This window comes from Ambystoma mexicanum, chromosome 4q, assembly GCF_040938575.1.
Source record: "Ambystoma mexicanum isolate Mex_15411 chromosome 4q, UKY_AmexF1_1, whole genome shotgun sequence".
Lineage (NCBI taxonomy): Eukaryota > Metazoa > Chordata > Amphibia > Caudata > Ambystomatidae > Ambystoma > Ambystoma mexicanum.
In genome coordinates, this window is record NC_090928.1 from 1,171,113,932 (window position 1) to 1,171,140,830 (window position 26,899).

Below are 26,899 nucleotides of genomic sequence, written 5' to 3' on the forward strand. Positions count from 1 at the left end.
ATCCTGCTGCATACAAACAAGCCTCACTGGCATACCACTGAAGGAGAAAAACCGCAGGACCCACCCCAATGACTTTTAAGGAACAGCACATACTGAACAAACTACCCGTCCCTTCCGATCCAACCGCCCTAGGCGCCCTGAAGATGCCAGGTAGTAACGGAAGCACTATGTAAGACAATAACAAAATAAGACAGTGGCAGAAGGAAAAAGTGGACGCAACCTAACGAAACGTATTCTCCAGAACAGCTCATGAAAACATACTATGACGTGCCAGTAACGCGAGGAGCAGAACCAACACTCACCCCAGCGAAAGAAAACTTGAGGGTCAGCACATCCAACAAACATGAAGCTCAGTGACATGCCAGCTCCAACACCCACCCAGAGAAAGCGAACCTGAGGGTCAGCACCTCCAATACAAATGAAACTGAGTGACATGCCAGCTCCAGCACTCACCCCAGAGAAAGACAACTTGAGGGTCAGCACATTCAAAACAAATGAAGCTGAGTGACATGCCTGCTCCAGGGCTCATCCCAGAGAAAGCCAACCCAAGGGACAGCACATCCAACACAAATGAAGCTCAGTGACATGCCAGCTCCAGCACTCACCCCAGAGAAAGCTAACCAAAGGGTCAGCACATCCAACACAAATGAAGCTCAGTGACATGCCAGCTCCAGCACTCACCCCAGAGAAAGCCAACCCAAGGGACAGCACATCCAACACAAATGAAGCTCAGTGACATGCCTACTGCAGCACTCACCCCAGTGAAAGCGAACCTGAGGGTGAGCACCTCCAATACAAATGAAACTGAGTGACATGCCTGCGCCAGCACTCACCCAAGAGAAAGCCAATTTAGGGTCAGAACATCCAACACAAATGAAGCTCAGTGACATGTGAGTAAAGCGAGGAGCAGAACCAGCACTCACTTCAGAGAAAGACAACCTAAGGGACAGCACATCCAACACAAATGAAGCACAGTGATATGCCTGCTCCAGCGCTCACCCCAGAGAGGGCCAACCCAAGGGTCAGCGCATCCAACACAAATGAAACTCAGTGACATGCCTGCTCCAGCACTCACCACAGAGAAAGCCAACCTAAGGGACAGCACCTCCAATACAAATGAAACTGAGTGATATGCCTGCTCCAGCACTCACCCCAGAGAAAGCCAACCTAAGGGACACCACATCCAATACAAATGAAGCTCAGTGGCATGCCTGCTCTAGCACTCACCCCAGAGAAAGCCAACCTAAAGGACAGCACATCCAATACAAATTAAGGCCAGTGACGTGCCTGCTCCAGCACTCACCGCAGAGAAAGCCAACCCAAGGGACAGCACATCCAATACAAATGAAGCGCAGTGACATGCCAGCTCCAGCACTCACCCCAGAGAAAGCGAACCTGAGGGTCAGCACCTCCAATACAAATGAAACTGAGTGACATGCCAGCTCCAGCACTAACCCCAGAGAAAGACAACTTGAGGGTCAGCACATTCAAAACAAATGAAGCTCAGTGACATGCCTGCTCCAGGACTCATCCCAGAGAAAGCCAACCCAAGGGACAGCACATCCAACACAAATGAAGCTCAGTGACATGCCAGCTCCAGCACTCACTCCAGAGAAAGCGAACCTGAGGGTCAGCACCTCCAATACAAATGAAACTGAGTGACATGCCTGCTCCAGCACTCACCCAAGAGAAAGCCAATCTAGGGTCAGAACATCCAACACAAATGAAGCTCAGTGACATGTGAGTAAAGCGAGGAGCAGAACCAGCACTCACTTCAGAGAAAGACAACCTAAGGGACAGCACATCCAACAGAAATGAAGCACAGTGATATGCCTGCTCCAGCACTCACCGCAGAGAAAGCCAACCCAAGGGACAGCACATCCAATAACATACAACTGAAGCACAGTGATATGCCTGCTCCAGCACTCACCCCAGAGAAAGCCAACACAAGGGTCAGCACATCCAGCACAAATGAAGCTCAGTGACGTGCCTGCTCCAGCACTCACCCCAGAGAAAGCCAAACCAAGGGTCAGCACCTTCCAACACAAATGAAGCACAGTGATATGCCTGCTCCAGCACTCACCGCAGAGAAAGCCAACCCAAGGGACAGCACATCCAATAACATACAACTGAAGCACAGTGATATGCCTGCTCCAGCACTCACCCCAGAGAAAGCCAACACAAGGGTCAGCACATCCAGCACAAATGAAGCTCAGTGACGTGCCTGCTCCAGCACTCACCCCAGAGAAAGCCAAACCAAGGGTCAGCACCTTCCAACACAAATGAAGCACAGTGATATGCCTGCTCCAGCACTCACCGCAGAGAAAGCCAACCCAAGGGACAGCACATCCAATAACATACAACTGAAGCACAGTGATATGCCTGCTCCAGCACTCACCCCAGAGAAAGCCAACCTAAGGGACAGCACATCCAACACAAATGAAACTCAGTGACATGCCTGCTCCAGCACTCACCACAGAGAAAGCCAACCTAAGGTACAGCACCTCCAATACAAATGAAACTGAGTGATATGCCTGCTCCAGCACTCACCCCAGAGAAAGCCAACCTAATGGACACCACATCCAATATAAATGAAGTTCAGTGGCATGCCTGCTCTAGCACTCACCCCAGAGAAAGCCAACCTAAAGGACAGCACATCCAATACAAATGAAGGCCAGTCACGTGCCTGCTCCAGCACTCACCGCAGAGAAAGCCAACCCAAGGGACAGCACATCCAATACAAATGAAGCGCAGTGACATGACTGCTACAGCACTCACCGCAGAGAAAGCCAACCCAAGGGTCAGCACATCCAATACAAATGAAACTGGGTGATGTGCCTGCTCTAGCACTCACCCCAGAGAAAGCCAACCTTTGGGACAGCACATCCAACACAAATGAAACTGAGTGATATGCCAGCTCCAGCACTCACCCCAGAGAAAGCTAACCCAAGGGTCAGCACATCCAATACAAATGAAGCGCAGAGACATGCCTGCTACAGCACTCACCGCAGAGAAAGCCAACCCAAGGGACAGCACATCCAATACAAATGAAGCACAGTGATATGCCTGCTCCAGCACTCACCCCAGAGAAAGCCAACCCAAGGGTCAGCACTTCCAATACAAATGTAACTGGGTGATATGCCTGCTCTAGCACTCACCCCAGAGAAAGCCAACCTAAGGGACAGCACATCCAACACAAAAGAAACTCAATGATATGCTCACCCCAGAGAAAGCCAACCTAAGGGACAGCACATCTAATAGAAATGAAACTGAGTGACATGCCTGCTCCAGCACTCACGCCAGAGAAAGGCAACCCAGGGACAGCACATCCAACACAAATGCAGCTCAGTGACATGCCTGCTCCAGCACTCACCCCAGAGAAAGGCATCCCAAGGGACAGCACATCCAACACAAATGAAGCTCAGTGAAATGCCTGCTCCAGCACTCACCCCAGAGAAAGCCAACTCAAGGGACAGCACATCCAACACAAATGAAGCTCAGTGACATGCCTGCTCCAGCGCTCACCCCAGAGAAAGACAACCCGAGGGACAGCACATCCAATACAAATGAAGCTCAGTGATGTGCCTGCTCCAGCACTCACCCCAGAGAAAGCCAACCCAAGGATCAGCACATCCAACACAAATGCAGCTCAGTGGCATGCCTGCTTCAGCACTCACCCCGGAGAAAGCCAACCCAAGGGTCAGCACATCCAACACAAATGAAGCTCAGTAACATGCCTGCTCCAGCACTCACCCCAGAGAAAGCCAACCCAAGGATCAGCACATCCAACACAAATGCAGCTCAGTGGCATGCCTGCTCCAGCACTCACCCCAGAGAATGCCAACCCAAGGATCAGCACATCCAACACAAATGAAGCTCAGTGACATGCCTGCTCCAGCACTCACCCCAGAGAAAGCCCACCCAAGGGACAGTACCTCCAATACAAATGAAACTGAGTGACATGCCGGCTCCAGCACTCACCCCAGAGAAAGCCAACCTAAGGGACAGCACGCGCATTCGGAAGTGCTTGGAAGTGCGGCTGTTGGGCTGTGTTTCGCTTCTGGAATCGAACTTTGGATCAAGAAGCCGACTTTTCTGTGGAGGCGTTGGCAAGCTGAAGTTTAGCAGTTTCCTTATCGCGCAAAACGTGCAACATGGTGGACTTCATTGTGAATTCGAGGCCACGCCTACTGGTTCAGCCCATTGCCGGCCCACCTGCCCTCAGCCACATCCACTTCCTTAAAAGCACAGGTGCACGCGCATCTCGCGCACGCCTCCGGAAGTGCTTGGAAGTGCGGCTATTGGGCTGTGTTTCGCTGCTGGAATCGAACTTTGGATCGAGAAGCCGACTTTTCTGTGGAGGCGTCGGCAAGCTGAAGTTTAGCAGTTTCCTTATCACGCGAAACGTGCAACATTGTGGACTTCATTGTGAATTCGAGGGTATTTATGTTCCCAAATACCGCTCTGAGTTATCTGATTTAACTTGACCGCAGGTCCACAGCAGGTCTTATATGAGGAGAGAGTAACTCATTCTGGTTTTCTCCTTCCTTTAGCCACGCCTACTGGTTCAGCCCATTGCCGGCCTACCTGCCCTCAGCCACTTCCACTTCCTTAAAAGCACAGGTGCACGTGCATCTCACGCGCGCATCCGGAAGTGCTTGGAAGTGCGGCTGTCGGGCTGTTCGGCTGGCAGAGTGTGGAGGGGGTAAGAGTTAACTTGGGCTAGTAGACTTTTGACTAGAGGCTGGTGTGTCTTGCTGAAAAGGGTTTGACTGGACATATAACCGTGCATTGTGTATCTCTGCAGATATAATTTGTAGTCTTGTGAGAAATGGGGAAAGTCAAACTTCCGCCCCGCAAAGATGCGAGGGCTGACTTTTTTATTGCGGTAAGCACCAGAAGGGCGAGTTTGGCCAGGGGTGCAGCGTTACCGCTGCCAGAGGCCAACGAGGACGAGGCAGACTTACTTCAATGTGCACAACAATGTTCTCAGCTAGAAAAACAGTCGGAGGACAACATTGATCCCTCGCAAGAGGCCGAATTCCTAAAGTATGTTCAAGAACGCTTGCTTCTCGAGAAACTGAGTGAGGACATTATTGATCATTCTCAACCGCTCTTTGGGGAGGATGATACAGCGAACACTGTTCAACCTAAAGAGCTGGTAATTAATATAAATAAAGAGCATGAGAATACCCATAAATTGAATGATAATGATGTGCATGAGAACCTGAATTATGATAAACTGCTTGATTTGTCAAATGGCACTACATTTGATAAGGAGAATGCCATTAAGATCAGTTCAGATTCTTCTCCCTCAGAATTCACGGTAATGATGACAATTTTTAATCGTTTAATTCTGTCTGAACTGCGTAAGCAAATGGAGTGTCAGACCAATTTAACCTCTGATTTCAAAGCGTTACCAGATAGATTATCAGACAAACTGTTAAAATCTCTGAAGAAAATAAAGGAGTGGGAAGGGGAGGTAAGGCCGGTTGATCTTACGAAGGATCCTCTCACAGAAGAGATAATTCTGGTAGATGCCTCACAAGAACAGGCACGAGACTCTATTGGGATGGGGGGAAATACCTCGTTGGAGGACACTGACCTAAGTTGTCCGGATGCAAGAACGAGGACAAATGGGTCAGTGGACCAGCTGACTGAATTTAAAATGTCTAAAAGACAGATTAAAAAAATGGCAAAACAAAAAAGAAAAATACAAATAAAAATGGAGCAATTGCCAAAACATCTACGTTTTTTTTGAGAAATCTGATTCAGGGGGAAGAGTTTGAGGAATCTCCAACTAGAGGAAATACACAACAGCAGAACAAAAACATTCTAAAGGAGGATGGTAGGGCCACCAATAAGGTGAAGGACCAAGCGACACAAAGTCTATATGTACAAGGTGATCAACAACTATGTGAAGTAATGAAAAATAAAAACAAAAGGGATGAGGTATATGAAATTTTCAATGCGGCCCCTCTGCAGGACATTACAACTAATATTGGGTGGCTTGCAAAAGCCAAAAAGCTAAACCATTCCACACGAAGGGATGGACCCATGACTAAAAGTATTACGAAGGAGAATTAAATACTTATTGATACGGCCCCGGGAAGGAATATGATCCCTATTGCTGATGATGTGGGCTTGGGGAGCAGGGACTGGAAAATTTCCCAGGGTAATGAACTCAAAATTCATTCAAGTTCGTCCTTGGGCAATACTAATCTTTGTAAGCAAGACCATGGACTGGATAGAGGGGCAAAAAACCTGTGTGAACTGAACTCTGAAGCTATTGGTGGGGTTCAGAGGGGAAACATTTTTCACTAAGATAACCAGAAATCGGCAGGTAAAATACAGGAGAATGTCAATGATGAGACCCTTTACCAAAATATCCTCAGAGTGCTAAGAGATAAACAGCAGCATGAGGTGCCCAAAATTGGGATTGAACTGCGACAGAATAACATGAGGGAGGATACATATGAAGAATATTGCTCCTGAATGAGGGGAGACGTCTATGGAAGGGAAAAGGTGATGAAGGAGAAGGACCAGCTCCAGCTACTTCAGATGCTGGACCTGAAGGATCCAGTGAGACCGGATCTTCCAGCCCTAGTACTGACTACATTATTCCTAGACCAGAATAACATTTCCCTAAATCGACCCTATATTTTGTCTTTACTGGGTCAGATTCCAAACCTAAGCCTAATTGAATCTACTGACATATATCTGGTCGATTATATACACAGGCAGAGGTTGGACTATGTCCGTTTAGTGATACCATCCCCATTGGTCAGAAACCTTATGATGAAAGAAGCCGAAGAACTGTATCGTAGGGGCTTCGATATCTTCGAATATGTTCAGACCCAGTCACATCCAATAGCGACATCTCGAAATACAGGCAGAGAGCAGAAGGAAAATCCTTCAAACAAGGAGGAAGGAGGAAGGAGAAAGGGATGAGGAGAGGGAAAAGGAGGAGTAACAGGACTGGAGATGGCTCGCCTTGACCTTGAGAGAGTCCATTGACGGTCTCAAAAAACTAGAGAAGCCACTTTAGTAAAGGCAAATGGTACTCTGAAATTGTTAACCTGGAATTCGAGAGGCTCGGCTAATCTCTTACATAGTGGAATTTAATGAGGGATCTGGCACAAAATGATCTACTCTTCATCCAAGAAACTTGGTCAAAGGTCCCTTTATGCTGGGAGGGTTTTACGGTGTGTTCTCTATGTGCCCAAGGGGGAGGCAGAGGTCGTCCTAAAGGTGGCCTCTTTATTGCAGCAAAGAACCACCTGAATCCCACAATTATGGGAGAATGGGCCTTTGCCCATCATTTTCTGGCCGTGGGTTTCTTACTGTTGTACAATAACAGGGACACACCTTTTTTGTTAGTCAATATTTACTGAACCCGGCTGAACTCTCGGACAGGCAATTATGGCTTGAATTATGTAATCTAGGGTCCCTATTGCAGAACTGGTTGTTAATAAACACAGGAGGCCAGATAGTGATCGCAGGTGACCTCAATGCAGTTATTCATGGGGATTCTTTTAGTGGGGACGTTCTGATTAGCAAATTGGGGGAACAATCCCAAAGGGTTGATAACCTAAGGTGCAGGGGGAGGATGTGGTCCCACTTTGCTGAGATGTGGGGCTTGGAAATTCTGGTAAATCTTCTACCAACCTGGAAAGCTAGAGGCTATCATTCAACAATTGATTATATCATATGCTCAGGGGACCTGTTCCATCGTTCTGGGAATCTTCAGTACATTGAGAACACCTTTAGTGATCATTGTATCTTGTCTCTGGAAATATGTATCACTGTACTAATTGAGTCTAAAGCTGGGTTTGATTATAATATTAACGTCAATCAAGCAGGGAACCAAATTTCATGGACGGGAAAAAAAAGTAGACAATTTACCACATCCATGGTAGCGGACATTGAGAATTTTTCAGAACAGCAGAGGAAAAAGATTTTACATATCTGCAGCTCTTTGGAAAAACTGGGCAATACTGATAACAGGGTGATCCTACTTAGGAAAGACAGAGCCCATAATTTCGATTTAGAAATCAGAGATAAAAAGCGGGTTATGAGGAAAGAGATCAGATTGATTAAGACATCGGGATTGACCTTAATTAATATGGTGGATAGGATCAAAAAAATCAAACAAAGTTACAAAAATTGGTCCATACAACACAGAATAAACAAAGGTCAGAGTGATGGGGAAAAATGCTGACTTCGTTAAGGGGCCCTAATTCAAGAAACTTTTGGCATCTAATTAATAATTGGGACAAACCCCGGAAAGAGCTACTTGTGAATCCCATTAATGAAGCAATTGAAGCAAGGACGAGGCTGGGGTCCCGTGGAAACATGAAACAAATTGGTTCTTGAATTTTTCCACAATGGAGATAAAAAACTTAATTGTAAAATCTAAAAATTTGGTGGCACCTGGCCCTAATAACTTGTCCAATAAAATCCTTAAGTCTGATCCCGAATTATGGGCTAAAATACTCTCCACTTTGTTGTCCAAAATACTTGTTACCAAGACCTTTCCATTGTCCTGGAGGGTATCTATTATCATACCTATTTTTAAAAAGGGTTCCCGATTATGTCCTAAGAGCTACAGGCCAATTGCCATTGCCGACGCGGAATTCAAACTGTTTTCATCACTTGTTCTAAGAGATATCCAGAAATGGATTGACGACAAGCAGGTTTTGGATATGAGACACTTCGGCTTTAGGAGAAACATGGGGACGGAATGCGGGGGGCTCATCTTGCATTGTTTGAGAGCAGAAGCAATGAAAAAGGCGGAGACCTCGGTCTTTATTGCCTCAATGGACCTGAGTTCCGCGTTCGATTTGGTGGATAGGGATATACTGTGGACTAAATTAAGAACTTTAAATATGCCGGCAATCCTGTTAGATATTGTAAGGGCAATCTATTCTCAGACGGATGTGAGAGTTAGATTGGATTCTGCGGGCACCCTCTCTGATCATTTTACCATTCATAACGGATTGCGCCAAGGCTGTAGACTGACTCCCACAATCTTCAACCTATATGTTAGTGGCGCATATGCGGCTCTATTAAATAGGGGGTTAGTTCCACCTAGAATTTCGAATATACGTATGGCCTGGTTAGCATACGCGGACGATTTTCTCCTCATTAATACCACTAAAGTGGGATTACAACGTATGCTCAGAGCCTTCGAGGGCTTCATTGACTCAATTGCATTAAATGTGAACCCAGACAAAACAGTGATTGTTCGCCTAGGGAGGAAGAACAAGAAATCAAATACGCTAACATGGGTATCCGGGAACATCAGACTTAAAGCAAAAGCAGAGTTTAAATACCTGGGTTTCTCAATAGCAGGTGCACAATCCAGACCTCTACTCCGAACACAATTGAAACTTAAGGCAATATTGCTATTTCTCAAATGCGGGCCCTAGATGCAGAATTTGGGAAATTCTCAATGACCCCTCTTAGAGAATATTACACCAAAAAAGTAATTCCCAGATTAACATATGGGGCTGAATTCCATCCCTTAGCATGTGAAGGAGAATGGGCCTCGATAGAAAGTTACATCTGGAAATCTGTAATGTATCACCTTCCGAAATGTATCCTGTATAATTTAGTCAAGTATGAAATGGGTCTAAACTCGCTTCAGGCACTGGTGACCTGGAGAAGAATGACGTTATGGAGGAAATGCAACTCTTTAGATACCAACACTCTATACTATTATGCAGGTCGAGATACAACCAATCCTTTTAGAGTGGAATTGAATGAGGAAATTATAAAAAGCCTGAAGCTAATGGGGATTTCAGCCACCTCGCTTAGGAATTACCCGGCTAGGGTGCAAGAAAGTGTGTTGGGTTTTGACTGGATCCATACAAAAAATGCGATACTAAGTACAAAACTATATCAACAAGTGTGTGCATTAAATAAATGGCTCCCAGGGATGGAAAGCTACCTAAACAAGTATCCAAACATAACAATCCGAAATGATTTTATGCGTTTTAGATTCAACGTATTGCCTACTAAGCAAATACTTTCAATCAGATCTACTGTTCAATTAACATGGCCGTGGTGCAGGTTCTGTTGGGTAGAAGGTACGGTAGAGGACCTGAAACACATATTGTTGGTATGTCCGGCACTGAAGGAAAAAAGACTCCTATATTTTGCTCAATATGTTCATAACACTGCGGAAGTGGATAGAGAATTTATTTGGTATAAAATGTTAGACAACTGCAAAGGCAATTTGAACATCAGGGTTGCAACATTTCCGAGAAACATTTGTGCTCTGTTTTAAAATAAATAGAGAACTTTTAAAACTGTTAATTTTTCTTTTCTTTTATTTTCTAATTATGGCTTGGTTTTCTTACTATGTAAGAGTTTTGAGAATGAATTTGGATGTTCATTAGGTCATCTCACGAAGCTATAGTATGAAAAATTAATGGTACAAATGAGGTATAAGTATTACTATGTATTGCAAATGAGAATAATGTGGTTTTTCGATAATGTTATTTTGTTTCTGTCTGGAATCTTTGTAATGAAAATGAATTTTGTAAAGGTTTTTCCAAACCAAAACAAATAAATAAATAAAGGGACAGCACATCCAACACAAATGAAACTCAGTGACATGCCTGCTCCAGCACTCACCACAGAGAAAGCCAACCTAAGGGACAGCACCTCCAATACAAATGAAACTGAGTGATATGCCTGCTCCAGCACTCACCCCAGAGAAAGCCAACCTAAGGGACACCACATCCAACACAAATGTAGCTCAGTGACCTGCCTGCTCCAGCAGTCACCCCAGAGAAAGCCAACCCAAGGGTCAGCACATCCAATACAAATGAAACTGGGTGATATGCCTGCTTCAGCACTCACCCCAGAGAAAGCCAACCTAAGGGACAGCACATCCAACACAAATGAAACTCAATGATATGCTCACCCCAGAGAAAGCCAACCTAAGGGACAGCACATCTAATACAAATGAAACTGGGTGATATGCCTGCTTTAGCACTCACCCCAGAGAAAGCCAACCTAAGGGACAGCACATCCAACACAAATGAAACTCAATGATATGCTCACCCCAGAGAAAGCCAACCTAAGGGACAGCACATCTAATACAAATGAAACTGAGTGGCATGCCTGCTCCAGCACTCACCCCAGAGAAAGGCAACCCAAGGGACAGCACATCCAACACAAATGAAGCTCAGTGAAATGCCTGCTCCAGCACTCACCCCAGAGAAAGCCAACCCAAGGGACAGCACATCCAACACAAATGAAGCTCAGTGACATGCCTGCTCCAGCACCCACCCCAGAGAAAGCCAACCCAAGGGACAGCACATCCAACACAAATGAAGCTCAGTGACATGCCTGCTCCAGCACTCACCCCAGAGAAAGCCAACCCAAGGGACAGCACATCTAATACAAATGAAGCTCAGTGACGTGCCTGCTCCAGCGCTCATCCCAGAGAAAGCCAACTCAATGGTCGGCACATCCAACACAAATGAAGCTCATTGACATGCGTGCTCCAGCACTCACCCCAGAGAATGCCAACTCAAGGGTCAGCAAATCCAACACAAATGAAGCTCAGTGACGTGCCTGCTGCAGCACTCACCCCAGAGAAAGCCAACCCAAGGGTCAGCACATCCAAAGCTCGGTGACATGCCTGCTCCAGCACTCACCCCGGAGAAAGCCCACCCGAGGGTCAGCACCTCTAATACAAATGAAACTGAGTGATATGCCTGCTCCAGCACTCACCCCAGAGAAAGCCAACCTAAGGGACACCACATCCAACACAAATGTAGCTCAGTGACATGCCTGCTCCAGCACTCACCCCGGAGAAAGCCCACCCGAGGGTCAGCACATCCAATACAAATGAAACTGAGTGAGATGCCTGCTCTAGCACTCACCCCAGACAAAGCCAACCCAAGGGTCAGCATATCCAACATAAATGAAGCCCAGTGGCATGCCTGCTCCAGCACTCACTCAAGAGAGAAAGGCAACCCAAGGGACAGCACATCCAACACAAATGAAGCCAAAGCCAACCCAAGGGTCAGCATATCCAACATAAATGAAGCCCAGTGACATGCCTGCTCCAGCACTCACTCAAGAGAAAGCCCACCTGAGGGTCAGCACCTCTAATACAAATGAAACTGAGTGACATGCCTGCTCTAGCACTCACCCTAGAGAAAGCCAACCCAAGGGCCAGCACATCCAACACAAATGAAGCTCAGTGACATGCCTGCTCCAGCACTCACCCCAGAGAAAGCCAATCTAGGGTCAGCACATCCAACACAAATGAAGCTCAGTGACATGCCTACTCCAGCACTCACCCCAGAGAAAGTGAACCTGAGGGTAAGCACCTCCAATACAAATGAAACTGAGTGATATGCCTGCTCCAGCACTCACCCCAGAGAAAGCCAACCGTAGGGACAGCACATCCAAAACAAATGAAGCTCAGTGACTGGCCTGCTCCAGCACTCACACCAGAGAAAGCCAACCCAATGGTCAGCACATCCAACACAAATGAAGCTCAGTGACATGCCTGCTCCAGCACTCACCCCAGAGAAAGCCAATCTAGGGTCAGCACATCCAGCACAAATGAAGCTCAGTGACATGCCTACTACAGCACTCACCCCAGAGAAAGCCGACCTGAGGGTCAGCACATCCAACACAAATGAAGCTCAGTGACATGCCTGCTCCAGCAGTCACCCCAGTGAACGCCAACCTGAGGGTCAGCACCTCTAATACAAATGAAATTGAGTGACATGCGTGCTCCAGCACTCACCCCAGAGAAAGCCAACCCAAGGGTCAGCACATCCAACACAAATGAAGCTCAGTGACATGCCTGCTCCAGCACTCACCCCAGAGAATGCCCCAATCTAGGGTCAGCACATCCAACACAAATGAAGCTCAGTGACATGCCTACTCCAGCACTCAACCCAGAGAAAGCGAACCTGAGGGTCAGCACCTCCAATACAAATGAAACTGAGTGATATGCCTGCTCCAGCACTCACCCCAGAGAAAGCCAACCCAAGGGACAGCACATCCAAAACAAATGAAATTCAGTGACATGCCTGCTCCAGCACTCACCCCAGAGAAAGCCAACCTAAGGGACAGCACATCCAACACAAATGAGACTGAGTGACATGCCTGCTCCAGCACTCACCCCAGAGAAAGGCAACCCAAGGGACAGCATATCCAACACGAACGCAGCTCAGTGGCATGCCTGCTCCAGCAGTCACCCCAGAGAAAGCCAACCTAAGGGACAGCACATCCAACACAAATGAAACTCAGTGACATGCCTGCTCCAGCACTCACCCCAGAGAAAGCCAACCTAAGGGACAGAACCTCCAATACAAATGAAGCTCAGTGACATGCCTGCTCCAGCACTCACCCCAGAGAAAGCCAACCTAAGGGACAGCACCTCCAATACAAATGAAACTGAGTGATATGCCTGCTCCAGCACTCACCCCAGAGAAAGCCAACCTAAGGGACAGCACCTCCAATAAAAATGAAACTGAGTGATATGCCTGCTCCAGCACTCACCCCAGAGAAAGCCAACCTAAGGGACACCACATCCAACACAAATGAGACTAAGTGACATGTCTGCTCCAGCACTCACCCCAGAGAAAGCCAACCCAAGGGTCAGCACTTCCATACAAATGAAGCTCAGTGACATGCCTGCTCCAGCACTCACCCAGAGAAAGCCAACCCAAGGGTCAGCACATCCAACACAAATGAAGCTCAGTGACATGCCTGCTCCAGCACTCACCCCACAGAAAGCCAACCTAAGGGACACCACATCCAATACAAATGAGACTGAGTGACATGCCTGCTCCAGCACTCACCCCAGAGAAAGCCAACCCAAGGGTCAGCACTTCCAAAACAAATGAAGCTCAGTGACATTCCTGCTCCAGCACTCACCCCAGAGAAAGCCAACCCAAGGATCAGCACATCCAACACAAATGAAGCTCAGTGATGTGCGTGCTCCAGCACTCACCCCAGAGAAAGCCAACCCAAGGGTCAGCAAATCCAACACAAATGAAGCTCAGTGATTTGCCTGCTCCAGCACTCACCCCAGAGAAAGCCAACCTAAGGGACACCACATCCAACACAAATGAGACTGAGTGACATGCCTGCTCCAGCGCTCACCCCGGAGAAAGCCAACCCAAGGATCAGCACATCCAACACAAATGCAGCTCAGTGGCATGCCTGCTCCAGCACTCACCCAAAGAAAGCCAACCTAAGGGACACCACATCCAACGCAAATGAGACTGAGTGACATGCCTGCTCCAGCACTCACCCCAGAGAAAGCCAACCCAAGGGTCAGCAGATCCAATGCAAATGAAGCTCAGTGACATACCTGCTCCAGCACTCACCCAGAGAAAGACAATCCAAGGGTCAGCACATCCAACACAAATGAAGCTCAGTGACATGCCTGCTCCAGCACTCACCCCAGAGAAAGCCAACCCAAGGGTCAGCCCTTCCAATACAAATGAAGCTCAGTGACATGCCTGCTCCAGCACTCACCCAGAGAAAGCCAACCTAAGGGACAGCACAGTCAACACAAATGAAGCTGAGTGGCATGCCTGCTCCAGCACTCACCCCAGAGAAATCCAACCCAAGGGTCCGCACATCCAATACAAATGAAGCTCAGTGACATGCCTGCTCCAGCACCCACCCCAGAGGAAGCCAACCCAAGGGACAGCACATCCAACACAAATGAAACTCAGTGGCATGCCTGCTCCAGCACTCACCCCAGAGAAAGCCAACCCAAGGGTCAGCACTTCCAATACAAATGAAGCTCAGTGACATGCCTGCTCCAGCACTCACCCAGAGAAAGCCAACCCAAGGGTCAGCACATCCAACGCAAATGAGACTGAGTGACATGCCTGCTCCAGCACTCACCCCAGAGAAAGCCAACCCAAGGGACAGCACATCCAACGCAAATGAAGCTGAGTGGCATGCCTGCCCCAGCACTCACCCCAGAGAAAGCCAACCCAAGGGTCAGCAGATCCAATGCAAATGAAGCTCAGTGACGTGCCTGCTCCAGCACTCACCCAGAGAAATCCAACCCAAGGGTCAGCACATCCAACACAAATGAAGCTCAGTGACGTGCCTGCTCCAGCACTCACCCCAGAGAAAGCCAACCCAAGGATCAGCACATCCAGCACAAATGAAGGCCAGTGACGTGCCTGCTCCAGCAGTCACCCCAGAGAAAGCCGACCCAAGGGACAGCACATCCAATACACATGAAGCTCAGTGACATGATGCTCCAGCACTCACCCCAGAGAAAGCCAACCTAAGGGACAGCACATCCAATACACATGAAGCTCAGTGACATGCCTGCTCCAGCACTCACCCCAGAGAAAGCGAACCTGAGGGTCAGCACATCCAACACAAATGAGACTGAGTGACATGCCTGTTCCAGCACTCACCCCAGAGAAAGCCAACCCAAGGAACAGCACATTCAACACAAATGAAGCTGAGTGGCATGCCTGCTCCAGCACTCACCCCAGAGAAAGCCAACCCAAGGGACAGCACATCCAACACAAATGAAGCTGAGTGGCATGCCTGCTCCAGCACTCACCCCAGAGAAAGCCAACCCAAGGGTCAGCAGATCCAACGCAAATGAAGCTCAGTGACATGCCTGCTCCAGCACTCACCCCAGAGAAAGCCAACCTAAGGGACAGCACATCCAATACACATGAAGCACAGTGACACGCCTGCTCCAGCACTCACCCCAGAGAAAGCCAACCTAAGGGACAGCACATCCAATACACATGAAGCTCAGTGACATGTCTGCTCCAGCACTCACCCCAGAGAAAGCCAACCTAAGGGACAGCACATCCAATACACATGAAGCTCAGTGACATGCCTGCTCCAGCACTCACCCCAGAGAAAGCGAACCCGAGGGTCAGCACATCCAACACAAATGGGACTGAGTGACATGCCTGCTCCAGCACTCACCCCAGAGAAAGCCAACCTAAGGGACAGCACATCCAACACAAATGAGACTGAGTGACATGCCTGCTCCAGCACTCACCCCAGAGAAAGCCAACCTAAGGGACAGCACATCCAACACAAATGAGACTGAATGACATGCCTGCTCCAGCACTCACCCCAGAGAAAGCCAACCTAAGGGACAGCACATCCAACACAAATGAGACTGAGTGACATGTCTGCTCCAGCACTCACCCCAGAGAAAGCCAACGTAAGGGACAGCACATCCAACACAAATGAGACTGAGTGACATGCCTGCTCCAGCACTCACCCCAGAGAAAGCCAACCTAAGGGACAGCACATCCAACGCAAATGAGACTGAGTGACATGCCTGCTCCAGCACTCACCCCAGAGAAAGCCAACCTAAGGGACAGCACATCCAACGCAAATGAGACTGAGTGACATGCCTGCTCCAGCACTCACCCCAGAGAAAGCCAACGTAAGGGACAGCACATCCAACGCAAATGGGACTGAGTGACATGCCTGCTCCAGCACTCACCCCAGAGAAAGCCAACCTAAGGGACAGCACATCCAAAACAAATGAGACTGAGTGACATGCCTGCTCCAGCACTCACCCCAGAGAAAGCCAACCTAAGGGACAGCACATCCAACGCAAATGAGACTGAGTGACATGCCTGCTCCAGCACTCACCCCAGAGAAAGCCAACCTAAGGGACAGCACATCCAACGCAAATGAGACTGAGTGACATGCCTGCTCCAGCACTCACCCCAGAGAAAGCCAACCTAAGGGACATCACATCCAACGCAAATGGGACTGAGTGACATGCCTGCTCCAGCACTCACCCCAGAGAAAGCCAACCTAAGGGACAGCACATCCAACACAAATGAGACTGAATGACATGCCTGCTCCAGCACTCACCCAAGAGAAAGCCAACCTAAGGGACAGCACATCCAACACAAATGAGACTGAGTGACATGCCTGCTCCAGCACTCACCCCAGAGAAAGCCAACCTAAGGGACAGCACATCCAACGCAAATGGGACTGAGTGACATGCCTGCTCCAGCACTCACCACAGAGAAAGCCAACCTAAGGGACAGCACATCCAACACAAATGAGACTGAGTGACATGCCTGCTCCAGCACTCACCCCAGAGAAAGCCAACCTAAGGGACAGCACATCCAACGCAAATGGGACTGAGTGACATGCCTGCTCCAGCACTCACCCAAGAGAAAGCCAACCTAAGGGACAGCACATCCAACACAAATGAGACTGAGTGACATGCCTGCTCCAGCACTCACCCCAGAGAAAGCCAACCTAAGGGACAGCACATCCAACGCAAATGGGACTGAGTGACATGCCTGCTCCAGCACTCACCCCAGAGAAAGCCAACCTAAGGGACAGCACATCCAACGCAAATGGGACTGAGTGAAATGCCTGCTCCAGCACTCACCACAGAGAAAGCCAACCTAAGGGACAGCACATCCAACACAAATGAGACTGAGTGACATGCCTGCTCCAGCACTCACCCCAGAGAAAGCCAACCTAAGGGACAGCACATCCAACACAAATGAGACTGAGTGACATGCCTGCTCCAGCACTCACCCCAGAGAAAGCCAACCTAAGGGAGAGCACATCCAACACAAATGAGACTGAGTGACATGCCTGCTCCAGCACTCACCCCAGAGAAAGCCAACCTAAGGGACAGCACATCCAACACAAATGAGACTGAGTGACATGCCTGCTCCAGCACTCACCCCAGAGAAAGCGAACCTGAGGGACAGCACACCCAACACAAATGAGACTGAGTGACATGCCTGCTCCAGCACTCACCCCAGAGAAAGCGAACTTGAGGGACAGCACATCCAACACAAATGAAGCTCGGTGACATGCCTGCTCCAGCACTCACCCCAGAGAAAGCGAACCCAAGGGACAGCACATCTAACACAAATGAGACTGAGTGACATGCCTGCTCCAACACTCACCCCAGAGAAAGCGAACCCAAGGGTCAGCACATCCAACACAAATTAGACTGAGTGAAATGCCTGCTCCAGCACTCGCCCCAGAGAAAGCGAACCCAAGGGTCAGCACATCCAACACAAATGAGACTGAGTGACATGCCTGCTCCAGCACTCACCCCAGAGAATGCCAACCTAAGGGACAGCACATCCAACACAAATGAGACTGAGTGACATGCCTGCTCCAGCACTCACCCCAGAAAAAGCCAACCCAAGGGACAGCACATCCAACACAAATGAGACTGAGTGGCATGCCTGCTCCAGCACTCATCCCAGAGAAAGCCAACCCAAGGGACAGCACATCCAACACAAATGAGACTGAGTGACATGCCAGGAGCGCTGGGAAAACAAAGGCAGTGCCTCCAGCAGCTGGTAGAGAGCAAACGGAGCAATATGTCATTCAAAGGGAGAACAGCATGCACTGTAACAAGCAGTAGAACTGGAGTTCCCCGTCGCTCCCCACCCCCAACCCAGCCTGGTGGGCGAGCGGAGTGCAGCGAGTCCCAACGCTCAAAACACCGCATTTTATTTAATTAAATTCAAGCAGTTGCGAATGTCAACAAACGAGTTCGCCGAACTCGCAAAGGCTGGCAGAGGAAAGGCTGGCCAGTGTTTTGTGGCAGTCCATATTTTGCCACCAGTGCCCCAGCATGATGACTTTTTCTGAGAAAAAAAGGGGGCGCTTGGAAGTGTGGCCCTCTGGCGAGCGCTTCATGCCAGCTAAGTGTGCCCTGAAACGTGTTCGCAGCCTTCTCCAGGGCAGCAGAGCTCGCCACCCTCTCCCTTCTGACCCCACCGCCCCCTCTGTTTCCTCAGCTGTTCTGCGGAACAGCCCTGGGCATCTGATGGCACAAAATGGCCCATTTGGCAATAAAACGTAGGGCGGGAAGTGACTTACCAGCTGTGCCCAGCTGTGCAGCCTGCCTCTGCTCTGTATGCAGGAGCTGCGCTCAGTCCATGTCCTGACAGGGACGAGGAGGCAGCGGGAGGGCAAGGCTGCTTCTGCTGCCGTCAAGGACCACTAGTCCAAAGGCTTTCCAGGGCAGTGCCGATGCTGAAGTTGAGGGGGTGGCAGGTGCCTGGTGTGCTGCTGTCCAAGCAGGAACCCTTTTAGATATTGAAGTGGAAGGCCAGTCCAGTGGGCTGCATGTCCAAGCAGCCAACGTGGTAGATGTTGAAATGGCAGGCCAGTCCACTTGGCTGCTGTCCAAACAGGAACCCTGGTAGATATTGAAATGGAAGGCCAGTCCTGTCCAAGCAGAAAACCCTTTTTTGATGTTGAAGTGTAAGGCCAGTCCAGTGGGCTGCTGCCCAAGCAGTAACCCTGGTGAATGTTGAAGTGGCAGTCGACTGGGCTGCTGTCCAAGTAGGGACCCTGGCAGATGTTGAAATGGCAGGCCAGTCCACTGTGCTGAAAGGTCAGTCAACTTTGCTGCTGTCCAAGCAGGAATACTGGTGGGTGTTGAAGTTGCAGGCCAGTCCACTGGTCAGCCGTCCAAACACAGACCCTGGGAGATGTTTAAGTGGACCACCAGTCCCCTCTGCTGCTGTCCAAGCAGTAATAGTGGTAGGTGTTGAAGTGGCAGGCCAGTCCACTGGGTAGCCCTCCAAGCACAGACCCTGGGAGATGCTTAAGTGGACGGCCGATCCCCGCTGCTGCTGTCCAAGCAGAAGCACTGGTGGATGTTGAAGGGCCAGCCAGGCCAGTCCAGTGTGCTTCTATCCAATTTGGGACCCTGCTGCTAACATCCGAAGGGAGACGGCAGAGACCCTAAGTCTGTTTTCCACGCAGGGATCCTCCGGCTGCCTCTGCTACTGCAGGGAGGCAGGCAGGTGCCCAGAGTCGCCACCCTCTGTGCTTCTGTGGGTGGCAGAGCCGCAAAGAGCTGTCCCCAGGCGTTGCTCTCCAAGCAAAGACCAACCCCGGAGGCGGTAGGCGAGTAGCCAGCGAAGGACCCAGGGGCTGCTGTGGGTCGATGGGTGGGCGGCATGCAGGTCCTTAGCGCTGCTCGGCAGGCTCAGCCCCCGGTACTGTCCGAGCAGCTTCAGTTGGCTCCATGAAGGGGGCTCCAGAGCGGCCGGTGCGATCCAGGACCCACCCAGCGTCTGTCCGGGCAGAGCCGGTGTGCATAGCCTCTGCCAGCCTGTATGCTGAGTGTTTGACAGTGTGTGGGCGTGTGTGTGTGTGAGGCGGTGTGCCCAAGAGACGGAGCTCGTGTTTGCGGAGCGTGTGGGAGAAAGGCTGACACTGGCTGTGCGTGTGCCACATGGGCAGGGCTCATGCGTGTGTGTGCTGGGTGCGAGTGAGGTGAATGCCGCGTGAGTCTGTATGCAGAGGGCGCCGCTGTGGCGTCTTCCCGCACTAGGACAGTGTGTGGGACTGCTTCCTACTGCCAGAGCTGGGCTCCAGCTCCTCCGAGCTCTGGCGGGCGGGAGGCAGGCCCTCCCAGCTACCGTTCTGCAGCCTCTTAAAGGGGCAGCAGGCTGCCAAAGCGGGTCCCTGGCACTGCTCTCTGCAGCAGTGGAACAGTTTACAACCCACCCCAAAAATGCAGCAAGGGACGTTTTACTGCGGGGGGCTGGGGGGCAGCATTCTTGTTTAGGTGAACATGTCAATATTGTGGCATGTGGCTCGAACTTACTGAGCTAGCTAGTTTCAGTTGGCATGTCACGGCACAATCCCCCGGCTTTCAACTTGCCAACTCTCGCGACCATATCACCAGTCTTGGGTGCTATTACAGTCTCATGATTTTCTCATAATCAGTTTGTGGTTTTATGACCAGTCTCTTTTCTCATTAAGAATCTGATGCTTTAACGAGCTGCATGCTTATACCATCATGTTTACGTCATTGTCACTGTTTACATCAGTCTCCTGATTTAATTGCCAGTCTCATGATTTAATCCATCATCAGTGTCATGATTGTATTGACAGTCTCATGATTTAATCCCATCACCCTGATTAGTTTAGGGCATTACGTGCTGGTGTAAGCACTACCTACAAGCCAAAACTATTGGCAGGAGAAGTGAAGATAGGAGAAAGATGGGATGTGGAGGGACACACTGCTTTTGGTGGTTTGGATTTTTACCCACCCATTGTCACCCATGACCATGCTAGCCCTTATGGTATTTCCTGCCCACTACTTGCCCGTCCTTGCCCTGATCTCTTTGAGCTTGATCTCTGCTTTTCAGGGGATTCCAATGCTATTTATAAACCGTCTTCTGAAAGGTAATGGCTGTATTACAGTTGTATACCAGCTCCTATTGTAATACACATGTCTTAACCAAGTGTGTATCTAGCCACTTGATTTATATTCAATATGTGTGTCCTTGCATATGTTCCTGGCACCAAATCCATGGCAAAGTCACCAGTTTTGGTATTTGTACAAGCATTAGATAGCCATTTGTCTGACACTGCATATTATGCCCAGGCATTAACCCAATTTGCCAGCTGCAGGGCACGAAATTAGGATTGGATAAGCAGGAGCTCCAAGCAGCTCATGGGTCTCCAGCAGTAACCGGTCACCAAGAGCTACCACTAAGGAACAAGGAGCTAGTTCATAGTGTTTCGCTAATCTAACTTCCACATAAAATGCAAACATAATTGCACCCCTTATTTATGACCCCATATGCTTTAAATGTTATATAGATGTGTCCGAATGTTTATTTGTAGATTGTCTGTTATGCGCACAGTTAAATTCATTTAGTTGTGTTGGTTCGGCATTAGTCGGCCTGGAAACTGTTGGTTTTAAGCTCACTCGGCTCTTCTGGGCTATAAGCAGGAGCTAAACAGCTCCCAGCACCCCTTAATTTCCAAGCTTGCAGCTGGTGCAGATGAGTATCGAGCATGGCAGGATTGGGAGCGTTATGGGAGTAGGGTGTGGAAAACTATGGATAAAGTCAGGTTTTTTATAGGGAAACCAAGTTTTCTGTGGTCAAAGAAAAGTGGCAAGACCTAACTAGTCATCTTCATGGGCTTTGATGCCCTGCTTCGAAATCCTGCTACTGTCAACAGATGTTGCAGCTGGTGAATTTGTAAAATAGAGGGGTGTAAAAGTTTTGGCTGAATTTAATCGAGTCATTGCAACTGAACTAATCCAGTATGGTGTAAATATGTTTGTGATAAGTTATAGTTGACAATAAATGAATGTGGTGGGTCAGAACAATGTAAGAAATCAGATTATGTTTCCGATACTCACATATCAAATTACCTTGTTGCATGTATACCACATGTGACAGTGGGAGGCTAAAGGAGAATGCATTTGGATTTTAATTATTGTTGATTATGTACACATATCTGTTGCTCTAAGAGCCATAGATTTGATTAACATTCTATATTTCCTTATACCAAATCTTGTAATTTGTATACCAATTGATTGCTGACTGTTTAATGTATGTTGATAGGATCTTATATCTAACTTCTAACTGAAAATTGACAATGAAATGATAATGCATTAATTCTCAGAACTTTAAGAATTTTGGAAAATCTTTGTATAAAATATTGAAAGGTAGATGTATTTCAGCTAAATCAATAAAAACAAAAATACAATATGTTGAAATTGTGCATTGCACAGCAAAAATTCAGTAACAAGGCAGAATTCACACTCCACTCTGCAGGGCACACATGAAACACCCTAATGGCTGCCAGGTCATCAACACCACACAAGAATATTTTGTGACAACTGTTGATGGTAGCTGTTCTTAAGAGAAAAAATAGAATGCATGTCACAACAATGTGTGCCAGCACTGCCCCACCTTCAAGCAGGATCTGCCTATTGCCTGTGGGATTTAATCAAAGGCCCCAAACCAACCAACAGAAATGAAGGGCTCACTGGGAAAATGACCTGCCAGCTTTCAGAAACATGCACGCTGAAAATGGGCCTATTTAGACAGACTATGTGGGTGTCTTTCTGCAAGTGAACACCAGAGAAAACAGAAGAAAAATGTAATCCGAGTGCAGGTTGGAAAAGCCCCTATCATTGCTGGTTGAGAATTAAATGAAGCATTTTTCACTGAAACTGTCGCCCAATAAAATGTGACAGTTCAGACCCACTTTTCAGCAGAAAAACAAACAGCATATAATTAAAAGTTTATTTTATTAATGACTAAAAGAAAAATCCCTGTACTTTCAGCTATCATCTTGAAAAAAACAATGCTGTGTGAAAAGAAAGACTAAATCCTTTGATGCAAAAGCAAAGTGAACCCTGATCAGCAAAACACACAGTGTGCCTAATTCACAGAAGTGCTTTATAATGGCAAAACTCCATTGGAAAACGCTCTGTGAATCAGGGCCAGTATGTCAAAGAATATAGGTTGATGTTAGAAAATGCAATACATGAGTACCTTTTGGCCAATGACAATCTGGGCACAATTCGCAAATGGCTTCCACCACTGCAAGCCTGGTTAGTGCATCCCAACTATTTACAACTGCAATAAAATGTGGCCTGCCTGAAGGGTGTTGAAAACAAAGTTTCTCCAGACCTGCTGTCTCTGAAGGCTCAGTTCTGTGCAGGCCAAATGTCCTAGCCAGTGCTTGAATGGAATATAGGAGGGGCTGCAACCAAGGGAAGCTGAAACTCTGAAACGAATACAAGAAAATAGAAGATTTTCCGATCAAAATGGTGGACCACTGCAGATAACAGGACAGGATGCCTTTACATGGGAGCATCCATTTTGCCATTTCAGGCAGCCTCCTCAGCTCATGTTAAGCTCTGCCCTGGTGGCACTAAAGAAGCAGCAAAAGCACGCTACTGGGAGCTTTTGCTTACTGCAGCCAGAGCTGTACATGAGCTTGGGAGGCTGCCTTCACTTTCATTTTATGTTTTCGGTGCCCCCTAAGCCCTGGGAAGCACAGAAAACGTAAAATGAAAGGCAAAAAGCAAAGGCACGGCAATTATAAATACAACTTTGTTGTATTTGTGATTGCCGTGCTTGGAAAACCACAGCAATGACAAATACAACAATGTTGTATTTCTGACTGCGGCGGCTTTCGCTTTGAGTCTCTTGGGCTCCTCCGACCCGGGGGAGTCCAGGAGACTCAAAGCAAAAGCCGCCGCAGTCAGAAATACAATGTTGTTGTATTTCTAAATGCTGTGGTTTTCTTGCTATGTTTCCCGGGCTCCGGGAAACGTAGAAAGAAAACCGCAGCATTTTTAAATACAACAACATTGTATTTATGTTTGCTGTGGCTTCAGCTTTGAGTCTCTTGGGCTCCCCTGACCCAGGTCGGGGGAGCCCAAGAGACTCAAAGCTGAGGCCACAGCAAACATAAATACAACCATATAAATGCTGAGGTTTTCTTTCTATATTAGAAAGAAAACCTCAGCATTTATTTTGTAGTGCTTTAAAAAAAGAATTAAATTTAAAGAGTTTACCAGCAGCAGGTTGTGTTAATCTCTGCTCCCGGCAATAATGAAGCAAAAGCCACCTGCTGGTAGCTTTTGTGTATTACAGCTGGCTGGCTTTTGCTTCATTAGTGACACAAGGGCAGACATTAACACAAGCACAGAAGGCTCATCCATTTCACAAAATGTATGCCTCCAAGTGGTTGAAATTTTTGAGTTTGAGCCTCATTTGCTCAAAACTTTACATAGGAACTTTGTTTAAAAATATTTTTTATATATATTTTTGATCATGGGCCATCGTTTTAGTCAATACCATTTTTGAGAGCACTATCCCTTTAATTTCAAGATGATTTGTTGAAGTAATATTTGGGAAATGTAACAGCAATCTAAAATGCTTTCCTGGCTGCTTTTAACATGTCCCAAATTTAAGAGTTGGCAAACTGGTTGAGGGTGAAATTGTGCATTTTGAGAGAAAATCTAATGTACCTAACTATTATGTGTTTTATGTAAATGGTGGAAAAATTGCCAAATGCCCGTGCAACAGGGTGCAGACCCAGCCCAGCTGTCATTTTATTAAATATCCCATTATCAGCTGCAGTGGAATATATGTATATGATGGCCGGTGCTTGTAAAGCATGACGTTTTGACACATAACTAGATTTTTGCCAAAAGTTGACATGAAAACAAAAGGGGATTATGAATGGGGGTTGCCCTGTTTTTGCTGTAGAATCCTAAACAAATCCTGAGAGAGAGAGTGTGGACCGTGTAGCGGGAGAGAAGGGAAACATCCAAAAAAGACCAAATCCATTCGTACGAATGGTACAAAACACTGAAAAAGGCCTGTACCATTCGTACAAATGGGATAATATCGACCATCAGGAACGGGGGTGTCTTCTGCTCCCCATGTTCAGCATTTTCGGATTCAGGGTTTGCGAGGGCGTCCCCCACATAGGGGACAACACCTATGTAAAAAAAAGAAGAAAAAAATTAAAGGTCTCTGCGGCGCCGGTTTCCAAGCGTGTAAGTGAAGGGAACCGGCCTTGCAGAGGGATGTTTGGGACAGCGGAACACATGGATGTGTGCTGCCCACAGGTAAGTAAGGGGGTGCGGGCAAAGTCTGAAATGTTCAGTGGAGTGAAGACCGAAAGTTAATTTCGGAAAAATAACTTCGATCTTTTCTCCCTCAAACATTTCAGCTACGGTCTGGCATCCCCAATCCAGAGAGAAGGGCAACTGTCCAATCCTGATTGCGAGAATTCTTGCAGGTCACCGCCAAATATTGAAATCTTGATGGTGTCATCTTAGTATATAAAGTGGATGCACTAAGAGAGAAAGGGGGAGCAGCTAAAGTGTACCATCTGACAGCCGCAAGGAAACACCAGAGGAGATTGCTGAGATTGTATCTGGGTGGAGCTGTCTATTGCTGGTGAGGTCTAAAAGCTGAATGGGCCCTATGGTGAAGAGTTGGGGATCATCCTTATCAGTGGAGTGACCAGTCCCATGCCCTATCCTCCAAGAGGGTCCTGAAATGCAGCTGGCTTTCCTGAACTTTAAACAGAGGTTATACATGTGAGTAGAATTGAGCCATTTGAAACAAAAAGGTGTGGGAGTCTGCTTGCCTTAAATAATTTCCCTTTATAGTGTTGGGGGCAGGGGGCTAAAACTGTACAGACCCTTAGCCTATTTAACTAAAAATATTAATAAAATTAATTCCTCTTGGCAGAACACCACAGGGTGATTTTTGTCAAAATTCAAAATTAACAAAGCTCATTCCCAGTGTGCGCTGAAAACCATGGACTGTAATCGAATTAGGTTATCTTTCTGTCCAGCTTCCCCAACACAGGCCATTAAGTGGAGGGTGGTCTGACTTCCGAAATTCCTAAACATCATCCCAATCTTTCTGTCCAGCTTCCCCAACACAGGCATTTAAGTGTAGCGGTGGTCTGAAATCCAAAATTCCCGACTTATACTCGTTTTTTTGTCCGACTTCCCCAATCAAGACCAAAGTAGAGGGGGGGATTTGAAAAACAAACAAGTGTGAGGCGAAATCATAATTGCCATATGCATTTGTACCAATCTTTAAACCAAACTGCCAGCCTTTTAAGTGCGCAGGAAAATCGAAATTGCACAGCACTGCATATGTACAATGATTTTGTTCATTAATCAGTGTTGATTATTTCTGGAAATGAAATTCTGATAAAGTGTTGTGATATGCAATTTTCCTAACCAACTGTGTGATTTATTTGTGTAACAAGAAGTTTAATTGTGAGCCACAAAGAAATCGGTGTATGTCGTTTTAGTGTGATCTCCATTATCTATCATTCGAAGAGATACAAATGTATTTCCTGTACACCGGCCTGGTTGTTGGCTCATTTGTAGGTCAGGTGGTATGGTCAGGAGGTAGCTCAGATCCAAGGGGTATGAGATGAATTGGAAATAGGGCTGAATAAAGAACTGGCATTAAACAGTTTATTGTGTGACACCTGGCTTGGGGAGGGAAGGAACTCCCCATGTTGAGCGTAGCCTCTCCATAAACTGTTACATGCCCTATGTAAAAGACATTTTCATGCTAATTGTGGCCAACAA

At 47.7% G+C, this 26,899-nt stretch overlaps 1 protein-coding gene across 2 annotated transcripts in view; it reads right to left on the reverse strand.

Moving 5' to 3' along the window:
* DAAM2 (dishevelled associated activator of morphogenesis 2) overlaps positions 1–20,393 on the reverse strand; it is an 858,328-nt gene extending 837,935 nt beyond the window's left edge. For both annotated transcript variants that reach the window (XM_069608749.1, XM_069608748.1), the window contains exon 1: positions 18,871–20,393. The gene's annotated coding sequence lies outside the window, so the exon portion shown is untranslated. The remainder of the gene's footprint in view (positions 1–18,870) is intronic.
* Positions 20,394–26,899: the final 6,506 nt, after the last annotated feature.